This window comes from Paroedura picta, chromosome 14 (assembly GCF_049243985.1).
Source record: "Paroedura picta isolate Pp20150507F chromosome 14, Ppicta_v3.0, whole genome shotgun sequence".
Classification (NCBI taxonomy): Eukaryota; Metazoa; Chordata; class Lepidosauria; order Squamata; family Gekkonidae; genus Paroedura; species Paroedura picta.
This window is the reverse complement of record NC_135382.1, coordinates 14,958,887-14,976,037: the sequence shown is the minus strand read 5'-3', so window position 1 is coordinate 14,976,037 and position 17,151 is coordinate 14,958,887. Positions and strand designations below refer to the sequence as shown.

At 47.3% G+C, this 17,151-nt stretch overlaps 1 protein-coding gene across 10 annotated transcripts in view; it reads left to right on the top strand.

The window, feature by feature from the left end:
- The first annotated feature begins 342 nt into the window (after window positions 1-342).
- The window catches only part of SHISAL1 (shisa like 1), an 83,107-nt gene continuing 66,298 nt past the window's right edge, over window positions 343-17,151 (top strand). The window contains exon 1 of one of the 10 annotated variants that reach the window (XM_077310563.1): window positions 343-575. The gene's annotated coding sequence lies outside the window, so the exon portion shown is untranslated. Of the gene's footprint in view, window positions 576-1,083; window positions 1,225-1,463; window positions 1,539-4,184; window positions 4,298-4,532; window positions 4,683-5,163; window positions 5,389-17,151 lie in introns of those variants that run through there. The other 9 variants (XM_077310570.1, XM_077310574.1, XM_077310571.1 and 6 more) reach the window with 9 other exon arrangements.

The following is a 17,151-nucleotide window of genomic DNA, read 5'->3' as shown; positions in this document are numbered from 1 at the left end:
AAAGACCTTACTACTAAGATCCTGCTTGTGGTAAGAGTCCACCCAATCCACGCACATTGTTGGATAACGCACTTTCAGCGCTCTTTAGAAGCAGATTTTCCAAGCGCACCGAAAGCGCATTATCCAGCCGGTGCGGAATGGGGAGCCCCGGGGCCCAGCGCCCAGACTTCGATGGGACCCCCGCAGGAAAAGGCGCGGGCGGGATTCCAGCCCGGCCTCCCCCCTCAAGCCCCCACCTCCTTCCCGGCGCGACTGCCTCCCTAGGGCCGTCTGTTGCGGGCGGGGGGCCGCGCCGGAGAGGCGCCCGCCCTAGCGGCGCTGCCCTCGGAGCAGCCCCTCGGTGGCTCTGGCCGCCGCCCGCCTCCCTTTCCCGCTGAACGAGCGGGCGGAGTGCAGCTCTCGGCTGACGACGGGGCGCGCTGGCTGGTCCGCCCTCCCGAGGAACCTGCTGCTGCTGCTGCTGCCGCGCTGCCGGGAGGAGGTCGCTCGCTCGCTCGGGGCGCTTCGTCTCCGGCTGCGAAGGATGCGGCTCTGGGCGGCCTCCCGCGGGGGATCGGCGCCTCTCCGCTTCTCAGGTGGGTGCCGCCTCCGGACTTGGGCAGGACTCCGGGATTGGAATCGGGCAGCGGCTCCCCGTCGCCCTCGGCCGGGCTGCTTCTCTCTCTCCCCCCCCCCCCGCCCCATCGCAGCCCGCCCCCGCTTCTCCGCGGCCGGCCAGCCAGCCAGCCAGCCGGCTCCGCTTCCGCACCCTTCCCTTCCCTTCCTTCCGCGCCGCAGCCGGGAGCCGCCCCAGCCAGCCAGCCTGCCTGCCTGCCTGCTTGCCTGCCCGGCTCCGGGGCGCAGCGTGGCCGGCCGGAGGGACTCGGCGGGCGGCTCGGGCTTCCGCGACGGCTGGCCCAGAGGGGCGGGCGACCCCCGGACGACGATGGCGGCAGCTGGGCGCCGGGTTCGCCCAGCCTGCCAGCCTGCCGGGATCGCTGGCAGCCTCTCCCGCCCACGCCGCCAGGGCGGACCCGGCTTCTTGCGCGGCCCGGCCCCGCCCCGCCCGGAGCGCCTCGGAGCCGGCGGGGAGCCCGGCATGACCCGGTGAGGTCGGAACTGCTGCTGCTGCTGCTGGTGCTGCGGGGCTTCTCTCGGCCGACGGGGAGGCGACGGCGGCGACGACCGAGGCTCGGCAGGGCGGGGGGTGCTCGCCCTCTCTCTCTCCCGCCCGACGACCCCGAGGTTGGCAACCCAAAAGCGCCCTGGGAGGGAGGGAGGGAGGCGCAGGCGTCCCTGGCTCGGCTTTGTTTGCGTGCGGGGGCGGCAGGGGGGAAGACGTCGGGCAAAAATTCGGTCCTGGGCCAGGGGGACGGCTGGCAATGTCGCGCAGCTCCGCCGGGTTGCGCGCGGGATGGATCTCGGTGGATCAGCCGGCGGCGCAACGCTTGGAAACGCTTAGGATCTGGGAGAACCTCTGGAAGCCAACTGGGCAAGTCGCTCTCAGCCTAGCCTACCCGATAGGGTTGTTGTGAATGCGTGGAGGAAGGGAGGATTTGGTGAGTTTCTTGCCCCCCCCACTCCCATGGTAAGGGGAGGCTAGGTAATTGCATGCAAGACTAAGGCAGTCTTTGAAACTTCACCCGGTCCCAAATGGGGCGCCAAGGCTACTGTCAGAGACTGGATCGAATGTCTCTTACTCCTGGACAGAAAGATCTACGCTTTTCTGCCTGTCTCTTTCGGAGCACAGTCCACTGTGCTGATCGCTTAGGTCTTTCCATGCAGTCTTCAATTTCTTGGGAGCAGCCCCACTGAGTAGACTTGAGCAGGATGCTGAGTATTGGATTTAGGAACAGCCTGTGGTTATGGGCAGGAGGACTTGAAGCCCGACTTCTATACACCCCCCAGTTAAGGTCAGGCTCACAAGCCCTTCCCATCCCCTTTGCAGGGCTTTTCAAGTGGTGTCTCCTTGCCTGTGGAATGTACTCCTGGAAACTTGGTGGTTTCCAACTCTCCGTGAGGTGCCCGATGTTTCATGTTTGGGATTTTTTTAATGGATTGGTTTCATCTTTTTGTGATTTGCCTTTTTTTATTTTGTGAGCGGCCTCTAGCAGTGTTATTAAACATTTCAAATAAATGAAAGTGGGGTCTCAGTGAACAGGTGATTGGATTGGTCCCTTGGGCTTTCTAGCTCAGGGGTAGTCAAACTGCGGCCCTCCAGATGGCCATGGACTACAATTCCCATGAGCCCCTGCCAGCAACGCTGGCAGGGGCTCATGGGAATTGTAGTCCATGGCCATCTGGAGGGCCGCAGTTTGACTACCCTTGTTCTAGCTCATCACTGGCTACTGGCAGTAGGTCCCTAGGGTCACAGGGAAAGGTCTTTCACCTCACCTACCACCTGCTCCTGTTGAACCCCAGGACCATCTTGCTTTGCTACTGAGCCACGACCCACCCCCAAGAGATCTGAACAGATTCTAATAGAATGAATTGTCAGCTGCCTCGAGCAAGATTCTGGAGACGTGTCATAGAAATGTTCTCAATAAATAAAATAACAAACCGTTACACAAGTGAAGATATGTGCCAAGTCCTTGTCAGTTATTCCCGTGTTCTGGTGTAATTTGTCCAGAAGAGGGAGGAAAAAGTTTACTTCTCTCTGAGTGATTTGACAGGATGCTTTTGGCATGCTTTTTCCTTATCTCTTATCTATATATTTGCTGACATGAAAAGGCTAGAGACCTGAAACACCGAAATTCAGGGAAAGGCTGAGACTCAAGACAGGTTTTGTGTGTGTGAAGGACACCCTTGGTGTGAGGGAGAATTGAGGAGCCTATACTTATTTAGGCAAAAGAAAAGGGCGACTTTCTCTGTCAGCGCTTTAATTGGACGTTCGTATAACTTGCATGGCCCATTTTATACTCATTACAATATTACGTACTTATGTAACAATGGGTCTTTATCCAAGGAAGCCCAGGTGGAGGCAAACAAACAGAGGGAGCTTGCTTATGGAATAAACAACTACAGCGGTCTGTTTTCTTTCTCAGACAATATTTCATTCCGCGAATCCAGCTTCTTTGTAAGACGCGGAAGAGGTTGCTACATTCTTATTGAGCGCTTGAAGAGAATAGCACTGGAGCAAGGAACTGACCAAAGGAGAGAATGAGGAAGGGTTAAACAGGCAGAGAAGCAAAGAAGGAAATGCCTCTGGCTGGTGAAGCAAGGCTTGTATGGGAATAGGATGGTAGTGGTCTTCTATGCTGCACGTTCTCCAAAAATCCACACCCATTGTCTATGAGGAGTATCCCATTCCTTTCCTCTTGTTGACCCCAGAATGGAGGATGGGCTGAGAAAATGTGACTCATTAAAAAGTCCTTGGAGGCTTTCTGTGGTTGACTTGGGATTTCAGACCTGATATTTGCAGCCCAACTGTGGCACATGCTGAAATTACCTTTTTCCCACTGATGTTCAGTCATTCCTGAGCTTGTTCCCCTGTGGGGAAGTAACATGGACTCCCCAGGGCATATCAGATTTAACCTCGCTGATGGGAAACGTTCAGAGTAGGATACCATTCTCGCTGGTTCCGTATCAGCTTCTCTTCCCCATTTTTGAGTAACTTTACCTGGTGGTTAATTCCAAAATAGATATGAATTAGAGACACACTTTAATAGTGGGAAGGATCATGCATTGTCATGATCTGGGACCGATGTATGGAGCATGTGCCATCTCATGAATAAAAGGATCTGCTGAATGGAAAACCGTATATAGGCAGAGAGTGGTTTGCATTGATTAGGAGTTATTTGCCATCAGGGTTTTTTTTAAAAATCAATTTAGGGACGTCAGCTTCCCAGCCCACAAATAGGAAACTTTTAGGTGTCAGTGGATCACATGAGATGAAGCCTTGCATATGCGTGTGTGAGGAATGCACAGCTGTGGACACTAAAAAAAGAAGTGGGGTGACCCAGTGTGTCAAGTATGCTGTTTTGAGACCTAGGGGGGAGGATGCCATGCTTTATTCCCCATGTCAGAGCTTCTGGGGTTTGTTTTTCACTGCTCTATGGACGCTTATGGTAGCCGTCAGCATTTGCCAGTTTTCATCACTCATTAGTGGAGACTTGTTTCCATGACAGTGTGAACTGTAAGAGTGGTCTGGTTACCATTCTGCCTAGGCTGCGCTCTCTAATTGCTGTGTCACATTAGCCTGCGCATATATAAATGTCTCCCTCACCCGTGGTTGGCTGAAGGTCTCCATTCTTCTTCCATCTGCACTTGTCACGGAAAGGAGATAAAAACGGACGGTCCTTTTCCAGCACTGTGGATCGTAGGTATTCCGAGCAAGACGGAAATGTGGTTGAGCCAGTGGTCTACAAAAGCACTCTGGGAGTGTTCGCAGATGCTGCTTAATGCAAAAGAGATATGCTGCAATGTGCCTTTAAGAGCCTGCTACAATTTTATTTTAATTTGCTAAGCGACTCCGGATGCCTTCGGGGGTTTCTTTCTGTCTTCATCGCTTCTAAGACAGAGAGAGAAGGGAGAGGGGAGCACAAGGCTACAACAAAAACACCCCCCCCCTCTTTGCCCTGGTTTTATGTCATCCAGCGCAGATAAGAATACCCAGTTTAAACCTCAGAAAACTTTCCTGGGAGTAAACACCCACTGAACAAAATGAGATTTTTCAGCATAGTTTTGCTTGCTCTAGTTTGCAGGTAGATCTTGAAAATCTGAGGCTGGATTTCTGCGGTATTGACTGATTTCTAGGGAGTTTCAGGGATCATCTGGTCATATGTATTTTTACTGTGAAGTGAATCCCATTTCTTTTCAAAGGGCTTATTCTAGAGGAGGGGTAGTCAACCTGTGGTCCTCCAGATGTTCATGGACTACAATTCCCATGAGCTCCTGCCAGCAAATGCTGGCAGGGGCTCATGGGAATTGTAATCCATGAACATCTGGAGGACCACAGGTTGACTACCCCTGTTCTAGAGCACTGGGCTAAGGGTGGCAGGTGTGAATATGTAAGATGCCTTGCAGTGAGCCAGACTAAGAGATGTGATGGGTGGGGTGGGATTGGTTCCTCCTCCTCCTCCTCCTCTCTCTCTCCTCCCCCCCCCCAACTTTTTTCAACTTATCTGTATTTTGCCAGACCATTTATCCCATCAGCTGAGGGTTCTCTACTCTGATGAGCAGCAGATCTGATAATGGTGTCCACGGATGATTCCCTACTAGGCTTGCTAATTTCTAAACTGGTCCCTCTAGCTATCTTTTTAATATCAGCATAATCTGCAAGCAATTAGCAGGTGATGCTGTTTTAGCAGCCTCAGCTGCCCATTTCAACTCGTTAAACTTCTATTAAAAGGACAGGATTAAAGAGAAGCACCTTACAAATATCTTTCCCTACAACAGAAATTCTGTGAGGTAGGTGGGGCTGAAAGAGCTTCGGTAGAACTGCTCTGCAGAACAGTTCTAACAGGACTATGACAAGCAAGCTGGCTTTGTGTGTAGGAGCAGAGAATCAGGCTCAGTTCTTCGGATTAGAGTCCGCTGTTCTTTAACCACTAACCTCTAGGAGTTATGTTTTTGTTGTGAGGGCTGTTTGGGAGACTTGGAATTTGCAGCGGGCTGGCAGCTGAGTTGGGAGAGATTTTGAATTTTATGGATCTGTGTTTATGCTTATACTTTATTTTAGTGAGCACCTGAGTCTGGGCTCAGTCTCTTTGTATGTGGTCTTAATTGTCAGGTCCTTGAAGTGGAAGTCAGTTTTTTTTCTCTGACACAGATTTCCTCTGCGTCACATAAAAGTTCTTAGGTTGTGCCCGTGTGAGAGACAGAAATGCAGTCCTTGTATCTGGTCTTTAACTTGATGGATGGCTGTGCGAGACGGGAGATTCACCATTTCATCTTAATCTTTCTGTGCTTTTTATTTATTTATCAGCTGTGTGAGGTCTAGGGGGAATACAGAGTGGAGGGGTTTTACTTGTTTTTTTACAGAATTTTTAAAAAGTAGGAAATAGTAGACCAAATGAAATTTTCTGTTTTGGAATGAATGGAATGCTGTTTAAGGCTAGGTTTTGCTTGCTTTAATGATGAAAATATGATGGACAGTGTGCAGCAATAGTTAATAATTCTTACGTATACTGTAGACATATATGTTGAATTTTCAAGTTCATACTTATTGCTTAAATGTTAATAATGCAGGCAATTATTAATAATGCTGTCATACGCTTAATGACAGTTTGTTATTAAAGAGTTTGGTGATTTCAAGATCATAATGTTTAACGGTTGCGATTATAAAACAAATTTTGTAATAAAGGAAAGATAATGTATTTGGACAGAAACAGCCACAGTGGGACTACTATTCTTATTATCAACCAACACATTATAGCATGTTAATTGTTGCCCAAATTCCTTCTGTTTAAACAGCAACAAGCGTATCCTTGAAATACATTCAAGTGGGTAGCCGTGTTGGTCTGAAGCAGCACAACAAAACAAAATCAGAGTCCAGTGGCACCTTTAAGACGAACAAAGATTTATTCAAGGCGTAAGCTTTCGAGTGCAAGCGTGCTTGCACTCGAAAGCTTACGCCTTGAATAAATCTTTGTTGGTCTTAAAGATTTTGTTTTCTTGAAATACATTGTGTGTGTTCTGATCCCACAACACCTCAGTCTCTCCCCTTCTTGGCTTCAGCCAGACCGTTTATGCACTGGAGGTTTCATGCCAGGCTGCAGGCAGGGGTTTTAGTTGTGGCAGGTTACCCCACCACTTCCTGTACCCACATGGGGGAGCATTTGGCTTGGTGCACCTCATCTGCCCCCGATTTGTGCTCCTGCATGGGAGCTGGGGCAGTGAAGTTCCCAGTGCATAATCGGTCCCAGTGAGCAACCCAAAAATTGGCGTGTCAGTTTGAGGGGGTGCTGGCACCCACTGGAAGGGAAAACTAGCCCTCTGCTTTCTTGTCTTTGGGGTAGCCCCCACCAGCCAGAGTTATGTGCCCCATAAACTTCTCCAGTGTTCTGAACCTTTGAAAGTGAGCTTTCTGTGTGTACAACCCTCTGGAATATTTATTCTCCTTCCTCCCAGCCTAGGTGAATCCATCTAGTTAACTAGGTGTCTGATACCTTTGCCCAGATGAATGACCAAGTGCGGGGGTGAGCTTCAACCATAAGCCTGTGATCTTTTGCAAAAGGAAATATCTTTATTACTAATAAGCTCCCTCTGCAGACCAGAAGTACAAAAGCATGGGAATATGTAGCAGTACAGAATAGGTGATCTAGAGGACGAGGAAATAAAAGGCAAAAAGTAATACTTGTTCAGTTCTGCTTATTACCGAGATAACTCAGCATTTCCTTCCTGGAGAAATGGACACAAGTCCGCTGGGGCTCTAAGCAGAAGAAGGTCTTTCTCAGTGTAGCAGATTTCACCTGCGTTACTCTTTCTGTACTTGGGCAGCTTATGCTGAACAAATGGGACGCTTAACTCTTTCCTTCCCAGCAAGGAGGGATTCTTTGTGACCAGTCCTGTCCTGGGGAATGAGTTGCGCACCTCCTTCCCAGCTACCTATGGGCAGTCATGCTGTGTTGTGCGGTATTGTTTTTTTAGAACTTAAGGCTGGGATGTTAAAAGGAATCCATCTTCCCCCAGGCTGACAGTGTAACCAAATGCCCTGCTCCTCAATGGTCCTCGTCAAAGTGTAGGTTTCTTCCTCATGGGTATTTTTTATGGCAGAGATCACAGGGAGCTGTGCGTTTTCCTGGGGGGTTATGGTCTTCTGATTCACAGCAGTGTACCTGTTTATAGAATGTGTCAGAATTACAGTCTAAAGCTTTTGGTCCTTACAGAAAACATTTTATGCTACACATTTTGGATGAGTAAAATCGTGTTCAAAAAGCATTTCGATCATACTGAAAGAGTCAGGTGACCAGATTGTCCCACTTTTGGAGGGACATCTGAGGGCACCTGGCAAATGGTACTTATGTTGAAATTAAATATATATATATATATTACAATACTATTTTTGTGTTCTATGCACATTTTTGTTGCTCCATATAGAAGAAGAAGAAGAAGAAGAAGAAGAGTTGGTTCTTATATGCCGCTTTTCCCTACCCGAAGGAGGCTCAAAGCGGCTTACAGTCGCCTTCCCATTCCTCTCCCCACAACAGACACCCTGTGGGGTGGGTGAGGCTGAGAGAGCACTCATATCACTGCCCGGTCAGAACAGTTTTATCAGTGCTGTGGCGAGCCCAAGGTCACCCAGCTGGTTGCATGTGGGGGAGCGCAGAATCGAACCTGGCATGCCAGATTACAAGAACCCCCCAGTCAATGGTGTCCCGCTTTACCAATGTTAAAATCTGGTCACCTTATGAAAGAGTGCTTCCCCAAATGCTTCATTTTTTCCATTGGATCCCCGCATTATTTCCCAGTTCTTTCCCACTCACATTTCCATTGAGAACTGAAGCCCAACCTTGGGGTGGAATGGGGAGGATGCATTATGTATGTTGATGTTCGATAAATAGCAGAAAACTCTCTACCTGCGGGCAGAAGAAGACCATGATAAAAGGGGACTGATAAATTTCCCTGAGGAGGGGAATCCAGTTTTGGTGCCACCACTAAGAAGACCATTTCTCAGGTTACATCCCATCTAGCATAAGATAACAAGGGGTCTCCTCTTCTGGGTGGGTTTGCACTCCTTCTAAAAGGTTTGGGGATACTGCTGGACTGGGGCTCTTGAAGATGTCCACAGACTACAATTACCATGAGCTACATCTATTGGTGTTGGAATCTCTAGGCTGATTGTACCCAAGGGCTTCAACATTCAAGCCAAGGATACCTCACCAGGTGGTGACTAGCCCAAAATTTGAGAGAGGGGTTACATCTTGGATTTAATCTTTTGGACTGAGTTTTTGAGACTTGTTTCAGGGTTGGAGGGTTGACTTGAAGCATGGTCTAACCACACTTTACTCAAGGCGAACTCAAGGCCCCAACACCCTGTTGGAAAGGGGGTGCTGGTTAAACTGGTCTGTCCATGGAGGCTCATGAATCTGACTGGGTTCCAGAATTCTCCAGGGGATTTTAGAGTTGCAACTAGGTGTTTATTTGAGGCTGCATTGGGAGTGTGAAGTTCCTTGAAGTTGTTAGTAAGGTTGCATCTCATCAGCCACTCTGACCCTTGGGGCACAACATGGCCCCCTGTTTCACCATGGAGCTTGGTGACCTGAAGAGAACTGAAAGAAGTCTAGAACGATGTTGGCAGAGAACTCCCACAGAATAGTGTAGATTATAGTATATAGCAGGGGTGGCCAAACTGTGGCTCTGCAGATATCCTTGGACTATAATTACCGTCAGCCCCTGCCAGCACTAGGGACTCATGGGAATTGTAGTCCATGTTCACCTGGAGAGCCACAGTTTGTCCACCCCTGCTATAGGGGCCACTGGAAAGCCTATGAAGCAGCAGAGATGGTGGAAGAGAAGTGTCATGTCTCTGTTACTATTGCATCAACTTGTTCATAGCCATCCCAGTTGTTCAAAGTAGATTGATATCCACTGGCTCTTAAATCTGGGACTTTATTGTCCCAGGAGCAGATGGTTGTTTGTGATTCTATTGAAAGGGTTTTGTTTTTGTTTTGGCTGAAAGTATTGAGAGGTGCTCTGTTCAGGATGTCTGTTGCAAATTAGATCTGCCAAAAGTAATCCCTAAGACACCACCTGATTTATTTATGACTATTTTGACCTAGTTTCTCTGATGGATGTTGACAAAATCCTGATATGTGTGAAGGACACTTCTTGTTCATTAGATACTTTGCTCATCATGCAAGAACCACATTGACAAGTCCTTAGTACCCATTATAAACCACTCATTAACTCAGGGCATGATCCTTTTGTCAATTAGAGAGGTGATTATCCATCCACTGCTTTAAAAAAATCCCTACAGAAAAATGATGTAGCCAATTGTCATCCAGAGTTCTAGGCAAAGTGATGGAGAGAGCAAGGGCAAACCAGGTCTTCCTGGATAACTCTTATGCTCTGACCCATTTCAGTCTTTCTTCAGGCTGGGCTGTGGGACAGATCTGACCCTGCTAACTTTAGACAATGACCTCTGAGTGTAGACCAAGTCATGCCTCTTTGAACCAGCGTAGTGTAATGGTTGACGGTGGAGGCCCATAATCTAGAGAACTGGGTTTGATTCCCCACTCTGCCACATAAACCCAGCTGAGTGATCCAGGGCCAGTCACAGTTCTCTCAGAGCTCTCTCAGCCCCACCTCCCTCACAGGGTGTCTGTTGTGGGAAGAGGAAGGGAAGGCAGTTGTAAAATGCTTTGGGACTCCTTCGGGTAGTGAAAATTAGCATACAAAAACCAACTTTTCTTTTGTTGATCTTATTGGCTTCATTTGCAGCCTTTGATGCAGTGGACCATGACATCTTGTTGAGCTTCTTGGAGGCAGAAGTAGGTATTGGAGTGTGCATAAAACTATTTCTAATAATTTCTCATGGACTCCAAGGGTTACCATTGGAGACCAGTTATCTGTGGTGGGGTTCCAGGGGCTGCAATCCTATCCCCCACCACTCCTATCCCCCACATTTTTCAATCTCAATATAAGGCCCTGAGGACAAATAATTTGTAGTTATGGGGCTGATTGTCAACATTATGCTGTTAATACCTAGCTCTGTATATCTTTATCCAAATTGCCTGGTGATGAGGTACTGGATTACTGCTTGGCTGCGGCAGCTAATAAGCCAAGAGTGAACAAATTGAAATTAAACCCTGAAAAGGCAGAGGTAGTTCTGATTGGAAGGGTGAAGATCTTGAAGGAAATTGTGCTTCCAACTTTTGATGGAGTTTAGCTGAACCTTACTAAAAAGCCTTGCAGTTATTCTAGATCCGGTATTACTGTTGGGGAAGCAAGTTAATGCAGCTGCAAAAAAAACCCAACAACTTTATTCCACTTCAGTTTAGCAAAAGATGGCCTTAATCACTTTGTCCCAGACTTGGCTACTATAAAGCCCTTTATCTTGGTCTCCTCTCAGAGACTGCAGTTGTTGTAGAATGCCACAGTTTGGCTTTTATCAGGAGCTAGGCAGAGCATGCATATTACTTCCCTTCTGTAGTCTGCTAGGCTCAATTTAAGCTATTGGCCATCACATACAACCCACAAATGGGCAAAATCAACAACTGCCTGCATACTTGCTGTCTCTGTTGTGGCCCCCACTTAATGGAACGGTGGGCCTAGCGATGTCTGGAAGGCTCCCATTCTCCTGGCTTTCCGCCAACTATGCAAAACTGAATTATTCAGTAAGGCATTTCTGCACAAGTAATAGAGTTATGCTGTACAGAATAGCTTAGAAAGCCACTTGAGTTAAGGTCTATAGTCTGTGCTACTGTTTATAGCTCGTATTGCCTGTTTCTGTAAATAGAGCCCTACTATGTAATTCTTCTATTATTTAATGAATTACTACTTAGGCATTGCTTCAGTTCTGTTTTCAGGTTTCTGGTTGCTTCCAGGCTTATTGTGCTATTTATTGGATGCCCCATTTGGTAAATTATTTTGACTTATTCGCTGTCTTCTGCCTTGGGTCCTCAGTGAGAAAGGCAAGAATAGAATCATAGACTCATAGAGTTAGAAGGAACCTCCAGGGTCATCTAGTCCAACCCCATGCAGAATGCTGCCCACCCACAGTGACCCCAATTCCATGCCCAGATGATGCCCCCCTCCACCGAAAACCAGAATCCCTGACCAGTATGGCCTGGAGGAAATTTGCCTCCAGACCCCAAAGTGGTGATCGGCATTTCCGTGGGCATGCAAGAAAGGGCCACAAGAGCCAAGTACCAAATAGTCCTTTCTGCCCAGTTTACTATCTGCCTAACTTCACAGAAACAGGATTTTTGTCAGATGCCTATCTAACCTCTGCTTAAAAACTTCCAAAGAAGGAGAACCCCCCCCCCCCCAAGGAAGCCTAGTCCACTGAGAAACCGCTCTGTCAGGAACTTCTTCCAGATGTTTAGCCAAAAAAACTTTTGAATTAATTTCATCCCATTGATTTTGGTTCCTACCCTCTGGGGCAACAGAAAATAACTCTGCTCTATCCTCCATGTGACAGCCCTTCAAGTACTTGAAGATGGCTATCACAGAAAGAAAGACTAAATAAGGGTGTGATGTTTACAGACATCAGGCTTTGAGCATTCAAAATGATAGCAAGTTTAATAAACATATATAAAAAGTGCATATGCAGTCTGTTCAAGCACCAGGCTGAGCATAGATATCAAGAAAATGTGAAAAGTTCATAATCCTCTCACTCCACAGTCAGTAAAGGTATCCCCTGTGCAAGCACTGAGTCATGTCTGACCCTTGGGGTGGCACCTTCTAGCGTTTTCTTGGCAGACTCAATACAGGGTGGTTTGCTATTCCCTTCCCCAGTCATTACCGTTTTACCCCCCAGCAAGCTGGGTACTCTCGACCCCCGGAAGAATGGAAGGCTGAGTCAGCCTTGAGCCGGCTGCTGGGATCGAACTCCTAGCCTCATGGTCAGAGCTTCAGACAGCATGCTGGCTGCCTTACCACCCTGCGCCAAAAGAGGCTCTCCACAGTCAGTACTTATCCCAAATAGTGTTTAATCAGGGCAGGCCAGTATTTCTTATAGTCAGTTGAACTCCACAAGTAGCTTTAGTTTTAGGCGGTCAGGCTTCTTCCAAATTGTCCTTTGCCATGGTGACAAGATGGAATCCCTAGGCAATGACTTAGTCCTCTTTTATGGCTTGTGCCTTCCTTCTCAGAAGATAGATTCCCATTTTCTGGGAATTTAGAATCTCTCCTTGGAGAACCCCCAACCCTCCCCCTCGTCTATCATCCTAATCTTTTTGCCTTAAGAGGGAAAAATTAAATAAATGTGGCCATTTGGCTGTATTAGGACTCCCTTGAAGTGTCACATGCTGGGAGTTATGAGATGGCCTCAGCCCATTATTTGCATATCTGAGAACTTGCACACTCTGTGCTTCGGGGGATCCGTCATTTCTGGTGCTTGTATGCTCTGCCAATCAAGAGATTTGCATGAATACGCTATGCCCAACAGCTGAATTATTAGAGGTGAATTCAAGGGCGGAGGGCATTTCTCAACAGCGTTCCTGTGATATTTTGCGCACAAAATTTGCAAAAGCTTGACTGTCTTGAACAGCTCTTATTCACGGATTGCAAATTAGTTGGTTGGTTGGTTTAATTTATATCCTGCCACTGCAGGCCAGCCGGCTCGAGGCGGTTCGCATCAAAAAAATACAATTTAAAACGAGAAAACAAACCAAACACAACCACCCCGCCCCCTCTCCTGCCATGCAGTGGCTGTATATGCCACCTCCTGCCTTAAGGTGGGGGTGATTTGGAGGAGGGACCCACTCGATGTTCCACCACCCAGCCTCAACCAAACACCTGGTGGAAGAGCTCCATTTTACAGGCCCTGCAGAACTGTGATAGCTCCATCAGGGCCCTCAGCTCTTCTCGGAGCTCATTCCACCAGTTCGGGACCAGGACTGAAAAGGGCCTTGCCCTGTTTGAGGTCAGGCAAACCTCTCTTGGATCAGGGACCACCATCCTCTCTAAATTCACAGAGCGTATTATCTGGTGGCATTGATCTTGCTTCTCCTTTTCCCAGATCTGGCAGCTCAGTATTACTATCTAATCTTAGGGGGAAATCTCCTGTTTCAGTTCAGCTATTAAGTCCCTACAACTAAGAGAGAAAAATATTTTCATTTTCGCTCAGAGATGTCCAAACTGTGTTCTTCCAGATGGTCACAAACTCCGTTCCCATTAACTCACGACTTCCGGGAGTTGGTGCTTGCAAAACAGTAGGCTCTTTTGCCCCAAATAAACAATAGCTTAAACTCAGAGTTGGCATTAAAATTTCAGAAAGTCTCAGAGCTTTAAAACCACAACATTAAAAAAACGTATATTAAACTGCAGCATTGTTTAGCATGTTGATTTGCTTACCTACGCAGGATTCCTGAAGCAGAAATTTCCTAGACAACGTCCTACCCATACTTTGTAGTAGCTGCCTGCATCGCTTTGTATTTTTAGGAATAGATTCTTCAAGCTGTTAAAAAACTGCTTTTTCATTCTTGTTGCATTGTTAGCATAGTTCTGCTTGTCGTATTTACATTTACCAACTCTCTTTTTCCCTTCTGTGGTTTCACTGAATGCCGCACATTGGTCTTTTCATGTTTTTGGCATTCTTATGAGTATTTAAGTAACCACATCAGGCCTTCACAATTTTTCTTTGTATCTGGGAGCAAGCCCAAAAACTGAGGAGCCAGAATAATTTTTTTCACCACCCCACGACATCATCAGTTCCCACTCCCAACATCACGAGAGCTCATCCTGTGTCTTGTGGAGGAAGTTATTTCTGGAAGTACCAGTGCCTGTGAGTTGTTGATTTTCAGACCTGTCTCCAATCTGTGGAGCAGAAATACCCAGCTCTCTAACCACTAGGTATGGCAAATCTAGACAGCATCCTAAAAAGCAGAGACATCACCAAAAGTGCATTTAGTCAAGGCTATGGTATTCCCAGTTGCAATGTATGGCTGCGAAAGTTGGACCATAAGGAAGGCCGAGCGTCAAAGAATTGAGGCTTTTGAACTCTGGTGCTGGAGAAGACTCTTGTGAGTCCCTTGGACTGCAAGGCGAACAAACCGGTCAGTCCTAGAGGAGATCAGCCCTGACTGCTCCTTAGAAGGCCAGATCCTGAAGATGAAACTCAAATACTTTGGCCACCTCATGAGAAGGAAGGACTCCCTGGAGAAGAGCCTAATGCTGAGAGCGATCGAGGGCAAAAGAAGAAGGGGACGACAGAGAATGAGGTGGCTGGATGGAGTCACTGAAGCAGTAGGTGCAAATTTAAATGGACTCCGGGGAATGGTAGAGGACAGGAAGGCCTGGAGGATCATTGTCCATGGGGTCGCGATGGGTCGGACACGACTTCACACCTAACAAGCACAAGCTAACCACTAGGTAATACCACTGAGTCTTCTTCCTCAGTTTAGATTTATTTTTTTGGGAAAAACTTTGCCTGTGAAAGGCTGCAGTCTGTAATGATGTGCAAGCTTACTTGATAACAAAACCTTCGAAGGCAGAAAATTTTCCATGGAAAAATCAGATGGGAAGGTGGGGGGAGAGCTTTTATGGACAGTTTTCCCCTTACATCACTGGATATATTTACTCTGGTACCATTATTTTCTCGATGCTTGCTGTTGTGATGTATTTTGCTTTTCATTTAGCCCTTGGATTCTATACCCATATTTCAGGATTTTGGTGTCTCTGCTAAGGTGTTTAGACATTTACGTAAAGGGCTGTTTTGGCCCTCAGACATGTTTGACAGGTAAATACAGTTCTGGTCTTCAGTAAATATCAGGACTATTTTTTTTCTCGCTCCACCATTCTGCCATGGGATTTTCAGGGACCATAGCCTGTTTTATTTAGTTTATATAAATTTAGAAAAAACACAAAACAATGAACAGGCTTTCTAGAGACTTGAGACCAACACAAGGTTATTATGAACTAGTATATAACTCTCTCTACCAGTAACTTCACTGAGTTTCTGTTAAAGAGGTAGTATAAATTTTTTAATCCGGTTAAAATCTCAAGGGTATATAGGTGCAGCTTGAACTGTGTCAGTAGTTTTTGTTTTAACGAGTTATTTTTTTCTACTGCTATTCAGAGGAATGATTGTGCTACATATGTAAACATTTTGCTCTGAGTATCTTTTTTTTTTAAGTTGCAAAAATATATAAAGCATAGCTTGTTTGGCATTTTTTAGGGTTTGGAAATCAGCCTATGAATAATGGTAAGGGAGACATTGGCTATTTCTCCCAAGTTTTGATATTTTAATTTTATAAAGGAATGGTTGTAGTTATAAAACTTTGTGAAGGGACCAGTAATAAAGACAATATGGTAGAAGACATTTAATCTTTAGAGATGGCTCGCCCACTAGGAGATTACCTTTGGCTAGGGTTGTCAGCTGTTGGGGTTTGAAAATACCTGGAGACTTTGGGGGGGGGGGTAGAGCCAGGAGCAGGCAAGATTTTTGGAGTGGGGAGGGACCTCAGTGCAGTATAATGTCATATAGTCCAGTGGCCCCCAACTCCCGGTCCTGGGACCGGGACCGGTCCTTGGATCAGTCAGGGCTGCCCTGCCACTCTGCTGCAGGCTCATCTTTTGTGCTCTCCAGTGTCCGCCATGGCTGGAGCTCCTTTTCGGTGTGGCACTGCACAACTGCTGCTGGCAGTGCCCCCCAGTGGGCGGCGGGAAGTCAGGGGCGCCGGCAGGAAAGCAAGTGGAGCAGGGGCTCAGGCAGTGGTGGCGATGTCCCTAGGCAAAAGACTACCCCCCTCCTGGGCCTCTGTAAAATTGTCAAGCGTTGACTGGTCCTCGGTGATAAAAAGGTTGGGGACCACTGTCCACCCTCCAAAGTCACCATTTTCTCCAGGGGAACTGATCTCTTTAGTATGGAGATGAGCTATAATTCCAGGTGATCTCCAGGTCCCACCTGGAGACTGGCATCCTTACAGGTGAGGGCACCAATGGCAGACCCTGCCCTGCTGCATCCACATGGCATCTGATGTACTCCCAGCTCCAGTAGGTGTCTGGAAGGGAGCCAGCTCCTTCCCTCTTGTGGTGTGGTATGATATGGTGTATGGCAAAATTGGCTCAAGCTGGCCCTGCCAACATCTGAATCAGGGGATCTGATAACCATCTTCAAGTATTTAAAAGGTTGCCATATAGAAGATGGAGCAGAGTTGTTCTCTCTTGCCCTGGAGGGATGGCCCAGAACTAATGGGATGAAATTCTGTCTAAACATCTAGACGAAGTTCCTGACAGTTAGAGTGGTTTCTCAGTGGAACAGTCTTCCTGGAGCGTGTTGAGAGGGATGGACCAGAACCAATGGGATGAGATTAATTCAAAAGAAATTCTGTCTAAACATCAGGAAGAAGTTCCTGACAGTTAGAGCGGTTCCTCAGTGGAACAGGCTTCCTCGGGAGGTGGAGGGTTCTCCATCTTTGGAAATTTTTAAACAGAGGCTTATTCTGTGAAGGCTTAAGGGGGTGGCAGGTTACAGTGGATGAGTGATAGGGTTGTAAGTGTTCTGCATAGTGCAGGGGGTTGGACTAGATGCTCATATCTGATTTTTCTATTTCAAAATCTGTG